This window comes from Triturus cristatus, chromosome 5_2 (genome assembly GCF_964204655.1).
Source record: "Triturus cristatus chromosome 5_2, aTriCri1.1, whole genome shotgun sequence".
NCBI classification, from domain to species: domain Eukaryota; kingdom Metazoa; phylum Chordata; class Amphibia; order Caudata; family Salamandridae; genus Triturus; species Triturus cristatus.
The window spans coordinates 554,012,897-554,027,997 of record NC_140588.1 but is presented as its reverse complement, the minus strand read 5'-3'; the positions used below and the strand labels follow the sequence as shown (position 1 = coordinate 554,027,997).

At 41.3% G+C, this 15,101-nt stretch overlaps 8 non-coding genes across 8 annotated transcripts; 4 read left to right on the top strand and 4 right to left on the bottom strand.

The window, feature by feature from the left end:
- Positions 1-5,519: 5,519 nt before the first annotated feature.
- Positions 5,520-5,591, bottom strand: TRNAQ-UUG (transfer RNA glutamine (anticodon UUG)). The gene has a single exon. It is a non-coding gene; the product is annotated as a tRNA-Gln (tRNA).
- A 1,548-nt stretch (positions 5,592-7,139) lies between these two features.
- TRNAQ-CUG (transfer RNA glutamine (anticodon CUG)) lies at positions 7,140-7,211 on the top strand. The gene has a single exon. It is a non-coding gene; the product is annotated as a tRNA-Gln (tRNA).
- An 825-nt stretch (positions 7,212-8,036) lies between these two features.
- On the bottom strand, positions 8,037-8,108 carry TRNAQ-UUG (transfer RNA glutamine (anticodon UUG)). The gene has a single exon. It is a non-coding gene; the product is annotated as a tRNA-Gln (tRNA).
- A 1,548-nt stretch (positions 8,109-9,656) lies between these two features.
- TRNAQ-CUG (transfer RNA glutamine (anticodon CUG)) lies at positions 9,657-9,728 on the top strand. Its single transcript has one exon. It is a non-coding gene; the product is annotated as a tRNA-Gln (tRNA).
- Positions 9,729-10,553: 825 nt separating this feature from the next.
- Positions 10,554-10,625, bottom strand: TRNAQ-UUG (transfer RNA glutamine (anticodon UUG)). Its single transcript has one exon. It is a non-coding gene; the product is annotated as a tRNA-Gln (tRNA).
- A 1,548-nt stretch (positions 10,626-12,173) lies between these two features.
- On the top strand, positions 12,174-12,245 carry TRNAQ-CUG (transfer RNA glutamine (anticodon CUG)). Its single transcript has one exon. It is a non-coding gene; the product is annotated as a tRNA-Gln (tRNA).
- An 824-nt stretch (positions 12,246-13,069) lies between these two features.
- Positions 13,070-13,141, bottom strand: TRNAQ-UUG (transfer RNA glutamine (anticodon UUG)). The gene has a single exon. It is a non-coding gene; the product is annotated as a tRNA-Gln (tRNA).
- A 1,548-nt stretch (positions 13,142-14,689) lies between these two features.
- On the top strand, positions 14,690-14,761 carry TRNAQ-CUG (transfer RNA glutamine (anticodon CUG)). Its single transcript has one exon. It is a non-coding gene; the product is annotated as a tRNA-Gln (tRNA).
- Positions 14,762-15,101: the final 340 nt, after the last annotated feature.

Genomic DNA, 15,101 nt, shown 5'->3' with positions numbered 1-15,101 from the left:
AGGCTCCACTGGGGCCAAGACCCACACCTTTTGTCCAGGTTGAAGCTCTACCAGAGTGGCATTCCGGTCGTACCACCGCTTCATCTCCTCCTGGCTGGCTTCCAGATTTGCCTCAGCAAGTTGCCTGAAACGCCGAGTCTGGTTTCGGAAGGCCAGCATGTAACTATATACATTCTGGGGAGGTTTCCTGGGAGATTGCTCCCAGCCTTCCTTTACCAAACTCAGAGGTCCTCTTACCGGGTGACCATACAGAAGCTCAAAGGGGCTGAATCCTAGAGACTTCTGTGGCACCTCTCGGTAAGCGAAGAGCAGGCATGGCAAGAGGACGTCCCACTTACGCCTCATCGGACCGTCCCGGCCCATGATCATGCCTTTGAGGGTTCGGTTGAATCTCTCAACCAACCCATTTCCTTGGGGATGGGAAGGAGTGGTGAACTTGTACGTTACCCCACACTCCTTCCACAGGGATTTCATATATGTGGATATGAAATTGGTCCCCCTGTCGCTCACCACCTCTAGAGGGAATCCCACTCGGGAGAAAATTCCCATCAGTGCCCGTCCCACCACGGGGGCCGTCACTGTCCTCAGAGGGATGGCTTCAGGGTACCGGGTGGCATGGTCCACCAAGACCAGGATGAACCTGTTGCCCAGGGCTGTCTTGGGGTCCAGAGGCCCCACAATGTCAATACCCACTCGTTGGAATGGCGTACCGACCACAGGGAAAGGTTGCAGAGGAGCCTTGTGCTTCCCTCCGCTCTTACCACTTGCCTGGCAAGTCTGACAGGTTCTGCAGTAGGAATCTGAATTCTTATGCATTTGGGGCCAGTAAAAGTGGGTGACAAGCCTGTCATAGGTCTTGTCCATCCCCAAATGTCCTGCTAACGGCACATCATGAGCCAGCCCCAGTAGGAAGGTTCTGAACTTCTGGGGTACCACCAGCACACGGGCTGACCCAGGTTCAGCAGCCTTAGGCTCGGAATACAGGAGGTCACTCTCCCAGTACACGTAGTGTGTTTTGGCCTGAACACCGTTGGCCTGGTCTGCAGCCTGTTGCCGCATACCAATGAGAGAAGGGCATTCTTTCTGCTCCCTGCAGAATTCCTCCCTGGAGGGACCTCCTTCTTGCTGCCAATGGGTCAGCTCAGGCAGATCTCCCAGTTCGGCAATCTGTTCCCCGGTAGGCTCCAGAGCATCCCCCTCAGGGTCTACTTCCTCCTGGGCCGTGGGAACTTCGGGGGCCGGTTTCCCGCGCCTCCTGCGCCTTCTCCCTAAGGCCGGTTCCTGGACCTCTCCCTCAGGCTCCAGGACCCTCTCAACACCCCTACTGGCTGCCATGGACCGGGTGGTCACGCACGCCCAGTCGGGTAGACCCACCATCCTCAGATGCGTGGTCTTCTCCACCTTTTCCCAAGGGGAGCTCTCCAGGTCGTTCCCTAGCAGACAGTCTACAGGCATGTCAGTTCTCACAGCGACTTGTAGAGTACCAGAGACCTCCCCCCACTCAAAGGGAACTTGAGCCATTGGACAACGACTCTCTACGTTGTCAGCATTGACAACCCTACAGTAGGCATTGGGTACAATTTGCTCTTGAGACACCAGGTGTTGCCTCACCGAGGTCACGCTGGCTCCTGTATCTCTAAGAGCCTCAACCTTCTTTCCATTGATGGTCACCACTTGCCCATATTTCTTAGTGTTAGAGGGCAGGTAGGTTACAGGGACCATCTCACTGTCTCCTAGCGAGACTAGGGTCATCTGCCCGGGACCCCCACCCTCCTGGACTGCTACTTCCTCCCCAAAGTTAACACTAGCTACTTGCCGGGGTGGAGCACCAGTGGGTGCGGTCTTACCAAACAGGCGACACTTCGGATCAGAGGCAATGTGACCCGGGTCACCACACTTGTAACAATTGAAGGGCCCCTTTGGAACAGGTCTACCTGTCGGGGCCCCGTTCTGCTGCGGGGGTGGGGGAGGCTGAGAACCCTTCTGCTGGTTCCCTTGGGAATTACTTTGGGGGCCTTTTTGGAACCCCTTCTGTTTACCCTTGTCCCCCCCACTCTTCTGCTGGGGACCCTGCCCACCTTTGGCGGAGTCTCCCACTTGACCCTTGTGGACCCTGGTGCTGAGCCAGCGGTCCGCCTCCTCAGCAAGCTTCCTCGGGTTGGACAGCTTGCTATCGATCAGGTGCTGGCGTAGCTCAGGAAAACATTGACTGGACAAGTGCTCCCATGCAATTAAATCAAGCAGCCCTTGATAATCATTCACTTTGCTACCCTTCACCCAACCATCCAGCGCTCTGCAGAAAAAGGTCACATATTCCACATACGTACTCTCAGGGATCTTCTTGGTCTCCCTGAACCTCTGTCTATATAGCTCAGGAGTTAACCCATACCTGGTCATTAAAGCTTCCTTCATATGGGGGTATGAGGTTTGGACTTCTAAGGGCAAATCTAACAGTGTGTCCCGCCCTTCAGCAAGGAACCTTCCCCACAACCCCGCTCCCCAGTCTTTCTCAGGGACCCGGTGTGAGGACATGGCCACCTCGTAGGCCCTAAACCACTGCCCTATGTCATCCTTTCTGAAATACTCCTTTACTACATCTTTGGGGATGTACACCTTGGACTCTACCTGCGCTGGTGGAGTGCTGCCACCAGAAGGAGCGGTGTCCAAACTTTTCGCCTTCAGCTCCAACTCCTTCAATCTGATATCGTGATCCATTTGGCGTTGTTGTGCCTCCAGGGCCAACTTCTGCTTTTCCATTTCCATTTGTCCTGCCAACTTTGCCATCTCCATTGCATGCGCCCTGTCTGCTGCCCTGTCTGCCAGCTCCTCTGGCGACCGGACTCTGCTGGGCTCCTCAAGGTTGTCGGGTGGAACGATGTCCCCCGCATTCCGTGGGTCTCGTGACTCCCTCCAGGCTCTTAGCGCCTTGGCGTACTGGGTTCTCCTCTTGAATCCAGCATGGGGAACTCGGAATTTTACACTGTAGCCTTTCAATTGCTCCATCGTGTAGCCTTCCAGTCTCTCCCAATCTACCTCATCTATTCCAGAAATCACAGAGAGTGCTCTTCCAGCGGAGTGCGAGCCAGGCATGGTTGCAGTAATGGCAGATGTCTCAACAAAGTTCAGAAAATGAAAACCTGTGGCTGCGTTACTTGGTCTGCTCTCACTATCTGGTGATTAATAATTCACTGTATGCAAATTACAAGTGCAAATCCGAAATCCCAACCGCTGCCAACAATGTTAGAGTCGGGGATCTCTGGTTGGCGCAAGGTTGCCCTTGTGTCAAGCAGGAACCCTCTCCTCCACGTCAGGGCGCAGGATAACCCCTCGCGAATGACCCTTGCTCACCCTCTAGGTGCGTGGCGTGAGCAGCCAAGGCGATTCCTCAGGCGTTGTTGGTTAGGCACTTACAATCGTACACACAGTAAATACATCAATCCCCCCAGAAACGGACACCAGACTTGGATATATATAAAAATACGATTCTTTATGTCAAAATAAGGTATATATATCTCAACAGACTTATCACAAGACCAATAACGTTTTCGCTAGGCCACCAGGTTATACAGCAGGCAAATGATCTTGTTTGTAGCTTCAAATGGATGGTTCGTAGTCTCTTTACTTGTAGTTCCAGTACTCACAGAGATCGGTTCCTGCGAACGGGGAAATAAGGCGTTGCGGGCCCCGAGCCCGATACTGGAACTTCCTTAGTGATGTGGAGAGTCGGCACAGGTCGGTGCGACTCTCGGCTTGGGAAGTGTTCTTGGGTCCTCAATCAGCAGGTGTGGGCACGTAGGCAGGCGCGGCCAGCGACCCTTTAGCACGGCGGTGCAGGAGGGTCTCCACAGCGGAGGCGGCGCGGCCTGAGATGTCCGGGGATAGCGAAGCGGGGTCGCAGGGCACGGTCAGTGCAGCTGGATGACCCGGCGTAGATCACAGTCGTCGGACGGCTTCCGGTGGGAGGGGTGATAGCGCGGTCAGCGCGCTCCAGTAGCAGGCGGTGACAGGGATGCAGGCGGCCTGGCCCGGGGACAGAGAGCGGCTCGGGACGGAGCGGGGCTCTCACGGGTTTGAGGCAGGCGAGCTTCTGAGTGTCACGGCCCTAGGAGGGGCGATGAGGGGCGCAGTCTCTTTTCCAGCGGGATGCACACACGGCTCGAATTGGAGGACGAGCAAGAAGCACAAAGAACCCACTGTTCCTGGGGTTCAGTTCAGGGGGCAAGCTCAGATCAAGCCCTTGGAGAGTGTTCAAGCACAAAGTAGCAAAGTCTTTTCAGTAAGTCTCTTCCTCTCCTCTCTCAGCAAGGCAAGCAGCAGGCCAGCTCCTCCGGCGTCTTCTTCTCCTTCTAGTCGGGCAGAGGTTCTTTGTGGTAAACAGGATTCTGATTTCTGAGGAGCCAGGCTCCTACTTTTATACACCAATTCTTTTGTTCTTTAGCGCCAGGGGGCCTAGGCCTGGCTCAGTCCAGTTCTGGAGCACTTTGTTATGGTGACTCTGCTCTTTCCTTTCAGCAGCAGGGCAGAGACATCAGCTGCCCCACAGGGGGTGGCGCCGGCTTTGTGGTGGCAGAGCACAGGTCTATTCAAGAGTCAAGGTGTACTCCTCCCACCCATCCAGGTGTAATCTCTCTACCCACCACCTGGCAGCCAACCTGTCTCTGGGGATCCCCCCACCCTGCTCCTTACTGTTGCCAGGCAGAACACATACACACAGCAGAGGCGGACTGAGATGGTCAGGTCAGTAAATACTAACTTTCTAAAAGTAGTATTTACAAACCCAGGATATTAAAATAAACTTGACTACAAGAAGTATTTTATCATCCTGAGTTCAGGCATACTAAACTTGACACTTCTACCATGCTCTCTGAGTCCACTGGGGTCACAGCGTTGGCGGGATCCCGGCAGCCCATTCTGGCCTATGGAGAGCAGGTAGCCTTCAATAGTGAAAAATGACAAGGGCTGTAATTCACTACTAAGACATGCCACACACACCAGGGCATGTCTTACCTTATGCCTACAATGCACCCTGCCCTTGGGCCTACCAGAGGGGTGGCTAATATGTAGGTAAGGGAAGGTTTAGGGACTGGCAAGTGGGGGCACTTGCGCAGTCAGCGCGACGGTCCGGGACCGCGCACAGGGTCTGCGGTGGCAGACCCTAGACACACTTTACAAGGCCGCTTCCGTGGGTGGCGCAACCAGCGCTGCAAGCCCACCAGCAGCATTGGCATTCACAAGCCCTGGCACCCCTGGTGCACTTTACTGGGGACTGACAGTGAATCCAATAAACCAATCAGGAACATCAATTACAGGTACACTTTACCTAGGGAGCACTTGCACTGCGGCACGGATTAGCCGTGGCGCAGTGCCCTGAGCGGACAACACCAGCAAAACAGTCGAGGCACACCATCAAAAAGTGGAAGGGAAACTCACGCCAAGGTGCCAGGTCTAACAACCGGTATTAGATATGTGATATTAATGAATACACTTGAAAGAAAATGATTTGGTCAAGAGTCATAAAATGGTCCCACCGAGATTTGAACTCGGATCATTGGATTCAAAGTCCAAAGTGCTAACCATTACACCATGGAACCTCCCATGTGAAAGGAGTGCAAACTGCTGCAGCAATGTGGAAATGTCAAAGTTTTTAATATTCTACTGTCAAAGAGAAACTGAATTGGATTGCTTTCCTATTCTGGTAAACTTTTGCATATTGAACTATGTTGGGGAAGGATGTTGCCCAAAAGACTCAAATAACGTTATAACTCTGTTGAACAGTGGTTTTTATGTGAGATAATATTTTTCAATGAAAGATAAGTTGCCCCCTGAGGCAAATCTCTTCTGTCGAAATGGAAAGCTCACCCTGGTACGGGAGGGTGGATGGTGTCGTGGTTAGCACTCTGGACTCTGAAAACAGGGATCTGAGTACAAATTTCAGTGGGACTTATCTGAACATTACAATTTTCTTTTCCATTCAGTTCTTAGAAGTTTTATTTGGAACAATATCACATTTACTTATAAACATGTAAAAATCAACCTGTACATATGTATCTCTGTATATATAGCTATATGTCTCTGAATATTTATAGGAACATATAAACATATAGATTATAAAAATAAATATAATTAGTGGAGGTGAAAATCATGAACAGTTGTTGCCTCTCAGCATTTGAAACATGAGTTTCTACTTCTTTCTCTTTTATATGTCCTGAAATTGAGATAGTCACTTTTTACTCATTATTGATCCAACAATACAGTTGATGTATACAAAGCATATCATATGATTTGTGAATAAAGTTCAAAAATGAGAATTTGATCAGTACCTGTCATGCCTCCGACCAAAAGCTTATATTTTACGATTGGAGATCAACTGTTGTAAATCAGCATGAAAAACATTTTCTTTTCACGATTTCCATACTAATATAAAACAACATTTTTACTAGCTGAATGAGATCATCATTTGGGTTCCTCTATGTTTGATTGAAGAAAACTTCTCATTCAAAATGTGCTATTTTCGCCTTATCAATAGCGGGAAAGCTTAAAAAAGTGAGGCTGTGAATCACCCGTCTGAAATGCGTTTGAGAAAATCAGGATATGATTTTATAATGGCTAACTACTTTGTGAAGAAATTTGATGTCAAAGTATTGTAAAGTTTGTATTGATGTAAGTTGTTCAAGCTGATGGACATTTTGAAAGCATTCAATAATTGACTCTTTCAACCTACTGGTGTTGGATTTGAGCTATCAATGAACAAAGATGAAGAAATGGAAAAGCTCAAGAGTAATAAAAAAAGTCCCTCCAAGGTTTCAAATCGGATCATTGGATGCAAAGTCCAAATTGCCAACCATTGCTCTATCGAGCCACCCATGCAGGAGACAGAGACATTGCTTCAGTAGTCTGGAAATGTAGACTGTTTTATTATGCTAGAGGCAAAGATGAACATTGTGATATAACTTTTATATTCAGATAAACATTTGAATATTTAACACTTTTATAGAGAATATAGCTGAAAAGAATCAAATCACATTAAATCTCTATCCACTATGACCATTCAAATGAGATATCTTTTTATCAATATAAGAGAAGGACATCACTGATGCGCTCTCTTTTGTCTCAATGGAAAAGACACTCTTGTGTGAGAGGGTTCCATGGTGTAATGGTTAGCACTCTGGACTCTGAATCCAGCGATCCGAGTTCAAATCTCGGTGGGACCTACTACAATTATGAGATTCACTGTTTAACTCATTTTTTAGAATTTGGTCTAGAAAAAACCTAATATCAATGTTTTATACTGATGCGTATGAACGCATAAGTATGTATAGATGCATACATAGCTTTATCCATCTAGATAGCTGTTAGACAATATGAACATATCAATTATTCATAAACATAAATATTGAAGCTGAACCTAGAAACTGTTCTTTCACATCCACATTGTAAACATGAGTTTATTTTCCTTTCTCATCTATATGGCCAGTAATGAGATAGTTCATTTTTGCTGATTTCTTAGCTGACAACATGCTGGACTTACACAGTGCATTTCATTGTGAATTTCTTTGAAAGTGAATTTCAGATTCACACCTTTGACATGTCTTTCAAAAGATTCAACTTTATTGGTTGTGGATTTACTGTTGAAAATCAGTGTGTAAAATCTTTGTACGTCTGAATTTCAAGATTATTATTCAAACTGCACATCTTCGGTCCCCGTAATACAAAGTTTGACTCCTCAAGTTTTGTTTTAATGAATGCTTTGCAATTAAAAAGTTCCTTGTTCCCCTTATCAATAACAGTAAGATTTTAAAAAGTAATGTCGTGCATCAAGCCCCTGTGATGAGTTTGAGAAACCAGAGTGAGTTTGTAAAATCTCTCATTATTTTGAGCCATTTAGTTTCCAGGTATTGTAAAAATTCTATTATTTGCTCACATCTAGTAAACTTTTAGAGTATAATCAATAAATTAATTTTTCACCCTACCGGTATTAGATATGTGATATTAATGAATACACTTGAAAGAAAATGATTTGGTCAAGAGTCATAAAATGGTCCCACCGAGATTTGAACTCGGATCATTGGATTCAAAGTCCAAAGTGCTAACCATTACACCATGGAACCTCCCATGTGAAAGGAGTGCAAACTGCTGCAGCAATGTGGAAATGTCAAAGTTTTTAATATTCTACTGTCAAAGAGAAACTGAATTGGATTGCTTTCCTATTCTGGTAAACTTTTGCATATTGAACTATGTTGGGGAAGGATGTTGCCCAAAAGACTCAAATAACGTTATAACTCTGTTGAACAGTGGTTTTTATGTGAGATAATATTTTTCAATGAAAGATAAGTTGCCCCCTGAGGCAAATCTCTTCTGTCAAAATGGAAAGCTCACCCTGGTACGGGAGGGTGGATGGTGTCGTGGTTAGCACTCTGGACTCTGAAAACAGGGATCTGAGTACAAATTTCAGTGGGACTTATCTGAACATTACAATTTTCTTTTCCATTCAGTTCTTAGAAGTTTTATTTGGAACAATATCACATTTACTTATAAACATGTAAAAATCAACCTGTACATATGTATCTCTGTATATATAGCTATATGTCTCTGTATATTTATAGGAACATATAAACATATAGATTATAAAAATAAATATAATTAGTGGAGGTGAAAATCATGAACAGTTGTTGCCTCTCAGCATTTGAAACATGAGTTTCTACTTCTTTCTCTTTTATATGTCCTGAAATTGAGATAGTCACTTTTTACTCATTATTGATCCAACAATACAGTTGATGTATACAAAGCATATCATATGATTTGTGAATAAAGTTCAAAAATGAGAATTTGATCAGTACCTGTCATGCCTCCGACCAAAAGCTTATATTTTACGATTGGAGATCAACTGTTGTAAATCAGCATGAAAAACATTTTCTTTTCACGATTTCCATACTAATATAAAACAACATTTTTACTAGCTGAATGAGATCATCATTTGGGTTCCTCTATGTTTGATTGAAGAAAACTTCTCATTCAAAATGTGCTATTTTCGCCTTATCAATAGCGGGAAAGCTTAAAAAAGTGAGGCTGTGAATCACCCGTCTGAAATGCGTTTGAGAAAATCAGGATATGATTTTATAATGGCTAACTACTTTGTGAAGAAATTTGATGTCAAAGTATTGTAAAGTTTGTATTGATGTAAGTTGTTCAAGCTGATGGACATTTTGAAAGCATTCAATAATTGACTCTTTCAACCTACTGGTGTTGGATTTGAGCTATCAATGAACAAAGATGAAGAAATGGAAAAGCTCAAGAGTAATAAAAAAAGTCCCTCCAAGGTTTCAAATCGGATCATTGGATGCAAAGTCCAAATTGCCAACCATTGCTCTATCGAGCCACCCATGCAGGAGACAGAGACATTGCTTCAGTAGTCTGGAAATGTAGACTGTTTTATTATGCTACAGGCAAAGATGAACATTGTGATATAACTTTTATATTCAGATAAACATTTGAATATTTAACACTTTTATAGAGAATATAGCTGAAAAGAATCAAATCACATTAAATCTATATCCACTATGACCATTCAAATGAGATATCTTTTTATCAATATAAGAGAAGGACATCACTGATGCGCTCTCTTTTGTCTCAATGGAAAAGGCACTCTTGTGTGAGAGGGTTCCATGGTGTAATGGTTAGCACTCTGGACTCTGAATCCAGCGATCCGAGTTCAAATCTCGGTGGGACCTACTACAATTATGAGATTCACTGTTTAACTCATTTTTTAGAATTTGGTCTAGAAAAAACCTAATATCAATGTTTTATACTGATGCGTATGAACGCATAAGTATGTATAGATGCATACATAGCTTTATCCATCTAGATAGCTGTTAGACAATATGAACATATCAATTATTCATAAACATAAATATTGAAGCTGAACCTAGAAACTGTTCTTTCACATCCACATTGTAAACATGAGTTTATTTTCCTTTCTCATCTATATGGCCAGTAATGAGATAGTTCATTTTTGCTGATTTCTTAGCTGACGACATGCTGGACTTACACAGTGCATTTCATTGTGAATTTCTTTGAAAGTGAATTTCAGATTCACACCTTTGACATGTCTTTCAAAAGATTCAACTTTATTGGTTGTGGATTTACTGTTGAAAATCAGTGTGTAAAATCTTTGTACGTCTGAATTTCAAGATTATTATTCAAACTGCACATCTTCGGTCCCCGTAATACAAAGTTTGACTCCTCAAGTTTTGTTTTAATGAATGCTTTGCAATTAAAAAGTTCCTTGTTCCCCTTATCAATAACAGTAAGATTTTAAAAAGTAATGTCGTGCATCAAGCCCCTGTGATGAGTTTGAGAAACCAGAGTGAGTTTGTAAAATCTCTCATTATTTTGAGCCATTTAGTTTCCAGGTATTGTAAAAATTCTATTATTTGCTCACATCTAGTAAACTTTTAGAGTATAATCAATAAATTAATTTTTCACCCTACCGGTATTAGATATGTGATATTAATGAATACACTTGAAAGAAAATGATTTGGTCAAGAGTCATAAAATGGTCCCACCGAGATTTGAACTCGGATCATTGGATTCAAAGTCCAAAGTGCTAACCATTACACCATGGAACCTCCCATGTGAAAGGAGTGCAAACTGCTGCAGCAATGTGGAAATGTCAAAGTTTTTAATATTCTACTGTCAAAGAGAAACTGAATTGGATTGCTTTCCTATTCTGGTAAACTTTTGCATATTGAACTATGTTGGGGAAGGATGTTGCCCAAAAGACTCAAATAACGTTATAACTCTGTTGAACAGTGGTTTTTATGTGAGATAATATTTTTCAATGAAAGATAAGTTGCCCCCTGAGGCAAATCTCTTCTGTCGAAATGGAAAGCTCACCCTGGTACGGGAGGGTGGATGGTGTCGTGGTTAGCACTCTGGACTCTGAAAACAGGGATCTGAGTACAAATTTCAGTGGGACTTATCTGAACATTACAATTTTCTTTTCCATTCAGTTCTTAGAAGTTTTATTTGGAACAATATCACATTTACTTATAAACATGTAAAAATCAACCTGTACATATGTATCTCTGTATATATAGCTATATGTCTCTGAATATTTATAGGAACATATAAACATATAGATTATAAAAATAAATATAATTAGTGGAGGTGAAAATCATGAACAGTTGTTGCCTCTCAGCATTTGAAACATGAGTTTCTACTTCTTTCTCTTTTATATGTCCTGAAATTGAGATAGTCACTTTTTACTCATTATTGATCCAACAATACAGTTGATGTATACAAAGCATATCATATGATTTGTGAATAAAGTTCAAAAATGAGAATTTGATCAGTACCTGTCATGCCTCCGACCAAAAGCTTATATTTTACGATTGGAGATCAACTGTTGTAAATCAGCATGAAAAACATTTTCTTTTCACGATTTCCATACTAATATAAAACAACATTTTTACTAGCTGAATGAGATCATCATTTGGGTTCCTCTATGTTTGATTGAAGAAAACTTCTCATTCAAAATGTGCTATTTTCGCCTTATCAATAGCGGGAAAGCTTAAAAAAGTGAGGCTGTGAATCACCCGTCTGAAATGCGTTTGAGAAAATCAGGATATGATTTTATAATGGCTAACTACTTTGTGAAGAAATTTGATGTCAAAGTATTGTAAAGTTTGTATTGATGTAAGTTGTTCAAGCTGATGGACATTTTGAAAGCATTCAATAATTGACTCTTTCAACCTACTGGTGTTGGATTTGAGCTATCAATGAACAAAGATGAAGAAATGGAAAAGCTCAAGAGTAATAAAAAAAGTCCCTCCAAGGTTTCAAATCGGATCATTGGATGCAAAGTCCAAATTGCCAACCATTGCTCTATCGAGCCACCCATGCAGGAGACAGAGACATTGCTTCAGTAGTCTGGAAATGTAGACTGTTTTATTATGCTAGAGGCAAAGATGAACATTGTGATATAACTTTTATATTCAGATAAACATTTGAATATTTAACACTTTTATAGAGAATATAGCTGAAAAGAATCAAATCACATTAAATCTCTATCCACTATGACCATTCAAATGAGATATCTTTTTATCAATATAAGAGAAGGACATCACTGATGCGCTCTCTTTTGTCTCAATGGAAAAGACACTCTTGTGTGAGAGGGTTCCATGGTGTAATGGTTAGCACTCTGGACTCTGAATCCAGCGATCCGAGTTCAAATCTCGGTGGGACCTACTACAATTATGAGATTCACTGTTTAACTCATTTTTTAGAATTTGGTCTAGAAAAAACCTAATATCAATGTTTTATACTGATGCGTATGAACGCATAAGTATGTATAGATGCATACATAGCTTTATCCATCTAGATAGCTGTTAGACAATATGAACATATCAATTATTCATAAACATAAATATTGAAGCTGAACCTAGAAACTGTTCTTTCACATCCACATTGTAAACATGAGTTTATTTTCCTTTCTCATCTATATGGCCAGTAATGAGATAGTTCATTTTTGCTGATTTCTTAGCTGACAACATGCTGGACTTACACAGTGCATTTCATTGTGAATTTCTTTGAAAGTGAATTTCAGATTCACACCTTTGACATGTCTTTCAAAAGATTCAACTTTATTGGTTGTGGATTTACTGTTGAAAATCAGTGTGTAAAATCTTTGTCGTCTGAATTTCAAGATTATTATTCAAACTGCACATCTTCGGTCCCCGTAATACAAAGTTTGACTCCTCAAGTTTTGTTTTAATGAATGCTTTGCAATTAAAAAGTTCCTTGTTCCCCTTATCAATAACAGTAAGATTTTAAAAAGTAATGTCGTGCATCAAGCCCCTGTGATGAGTTTGAGAAACCAGAGTGAGTTTGTAAAATCTCTCATTATTTTGAGCCATTTAGTTTCCAGGTATTGTAAAAATTCTATTATTTGCTCACATCTAGTAAACTTTTAGAGTATAATCAATAAATTAATTTTTCACCCTACCGGTATTAGATATGTGATATTAATGAATACACTTGAAAGAAAATGATTTGGTCAAGAGTCATAAAATGGTCCCACCGAGATTTGAACTCGGATCATTGGATTCAAAGTCCAAAGTGCTAACCATTACACCATGGAACCTCCCATGTGAAAGGAGTGCAAACTGCTGCAGCAATGTGGAAATGTCAAAGTTTTTAATATTCTACTGTCAAAGAGAAACTGAATTGGATTGCTTTCCTATTCTGGTAAACTTTTGCATATTGAACTATGTTGGGGAAGGATGTTGCCCAAAAGACTCAAATAACGTTATAACTCTGTTGAACAGTGGTTTTTATGTGAGATAATATTTTTCAATGAAAGATAAGTTGCCCCCTGAGGCAAATCTCTTCTGTCAAAATGGAAAGCTCACCCTGGTACGGGAGGGTGGATGGTGTCGTGGTTAGCACTCTGGACTCTGAAAACAGGGATCTGAGTACAAATTTCAGTGGGACTTATCTGAACATTACAATTTTCTTTTCCATTCAGTTCTTAGAAGTTTTATTTAGAACAATATCACATTTACTTATAAACATGTAAAAATCAACCTGTACATATGTATCTCTGTATATATAGCTATATGTCTCTGAATATTTATAGGAACATATAAACATATAGATTATAAAAATAAATATAATTAGTGGAGGTGAAAATCATGAACAGTTGTTGCCTCTCAGCATTTGAAACATGAGTTTCTACTTCTTTCTCTTTTATATGTCCTGAAATTGAGATAGTCACTTTTTACTCATTATTGATCCAACAATACAGTTGATGTATACAAAGCATATCATATGATTTGTGAATAAAGTTCAAAAATGAGAATTTGATCAGTACCTGTCATGCCTCCGACCAAAAGCTTATATTTTACGATTGGAGATCAACTGTTGTAAATCAGCATGAAAAACATTTTCTTTTCACGATTTCCATACTAATATAAAACAACATTTTTACTAGCTGAATGAGATCATCATTTGGGTTCCTCTATGTTTGATTGAAGAAAACTTCTCATTCAAAATGTGCTATTTTCGCCTTATCAATAGCGGGAAAGCTTAAAAAAGTGAGGCTGTGAATCACCCGTCTGAAATGCGTTTGAGAAAATCAGGATATGATTTTATAATGGCTAACTACTTTGTGAAGAAATTTGATGTCAAAGTATTGTAAAGTTTGTATTGATGTAAGTTGTTCAAGCTGATGGACATTTTGAAAGCATTCAATAATTGACTCTTTCAACCTACTGGTGTTGGATTTGAGCTATCAATGAACAAAGATGAAGAAATGGAAAAGCTCAAGAGTAATAAAAAAAGTCCCTCCAAGGTTTCAAATCGGATCATTGGATGCAAAGTCCAAATTGCCAACCATTGCTCTATCGAGCCACCCATGCAGGAGACAGAGACATTGCTTCAGTAGTCTGGAAATGTAGACTGTTTTATTATGCTACAGGCAAAGATGAACATTGTGATATAACTTTTATATTCAGATAAACATTTGAATATTTAACACTTTTATAGAGAATATAGCTGAAAAGAATCAAATCACATTAAATCTCTATCCACTATGACCATTCAAATGAGATATCTTTTTATCAATATAAGAGAAGGACATCACTGATGCGCTCTCTTTTGTCTCAATGGAAAAGACACTCTTGTGTGAGAGGGTTCCATGGTGTAATGGTTAGCACTCTGGACTCTGAATCCAGCGATCCGAGTTCAAATCTCGGTGGGACCTACTACAATTATGAGATTCACTGTTTAACTCATTTTTTAGAATTTGGTCTAGAAAAAACCTAATATCAATGTTTTATACTGATGCGTATGAACGCATAAGTATGTATAGATGCATACATAGCTTTATCCATCTAGATAGCTGTTAGACAATATGAACATATCAATTATTCATAAACATAAATATTGAAGCTGAACCTAGAAACTGTTCTTTCACATCCACATTGTAAACATGAGTTTATTTTCCTTTCTCATCTATATGGCCAGTAATGAGATAGTTCATTTTTGCTGATTTCTTAGCTGACAACATGCTGGACTTACACAGTGCATTTCATTGTGAATTT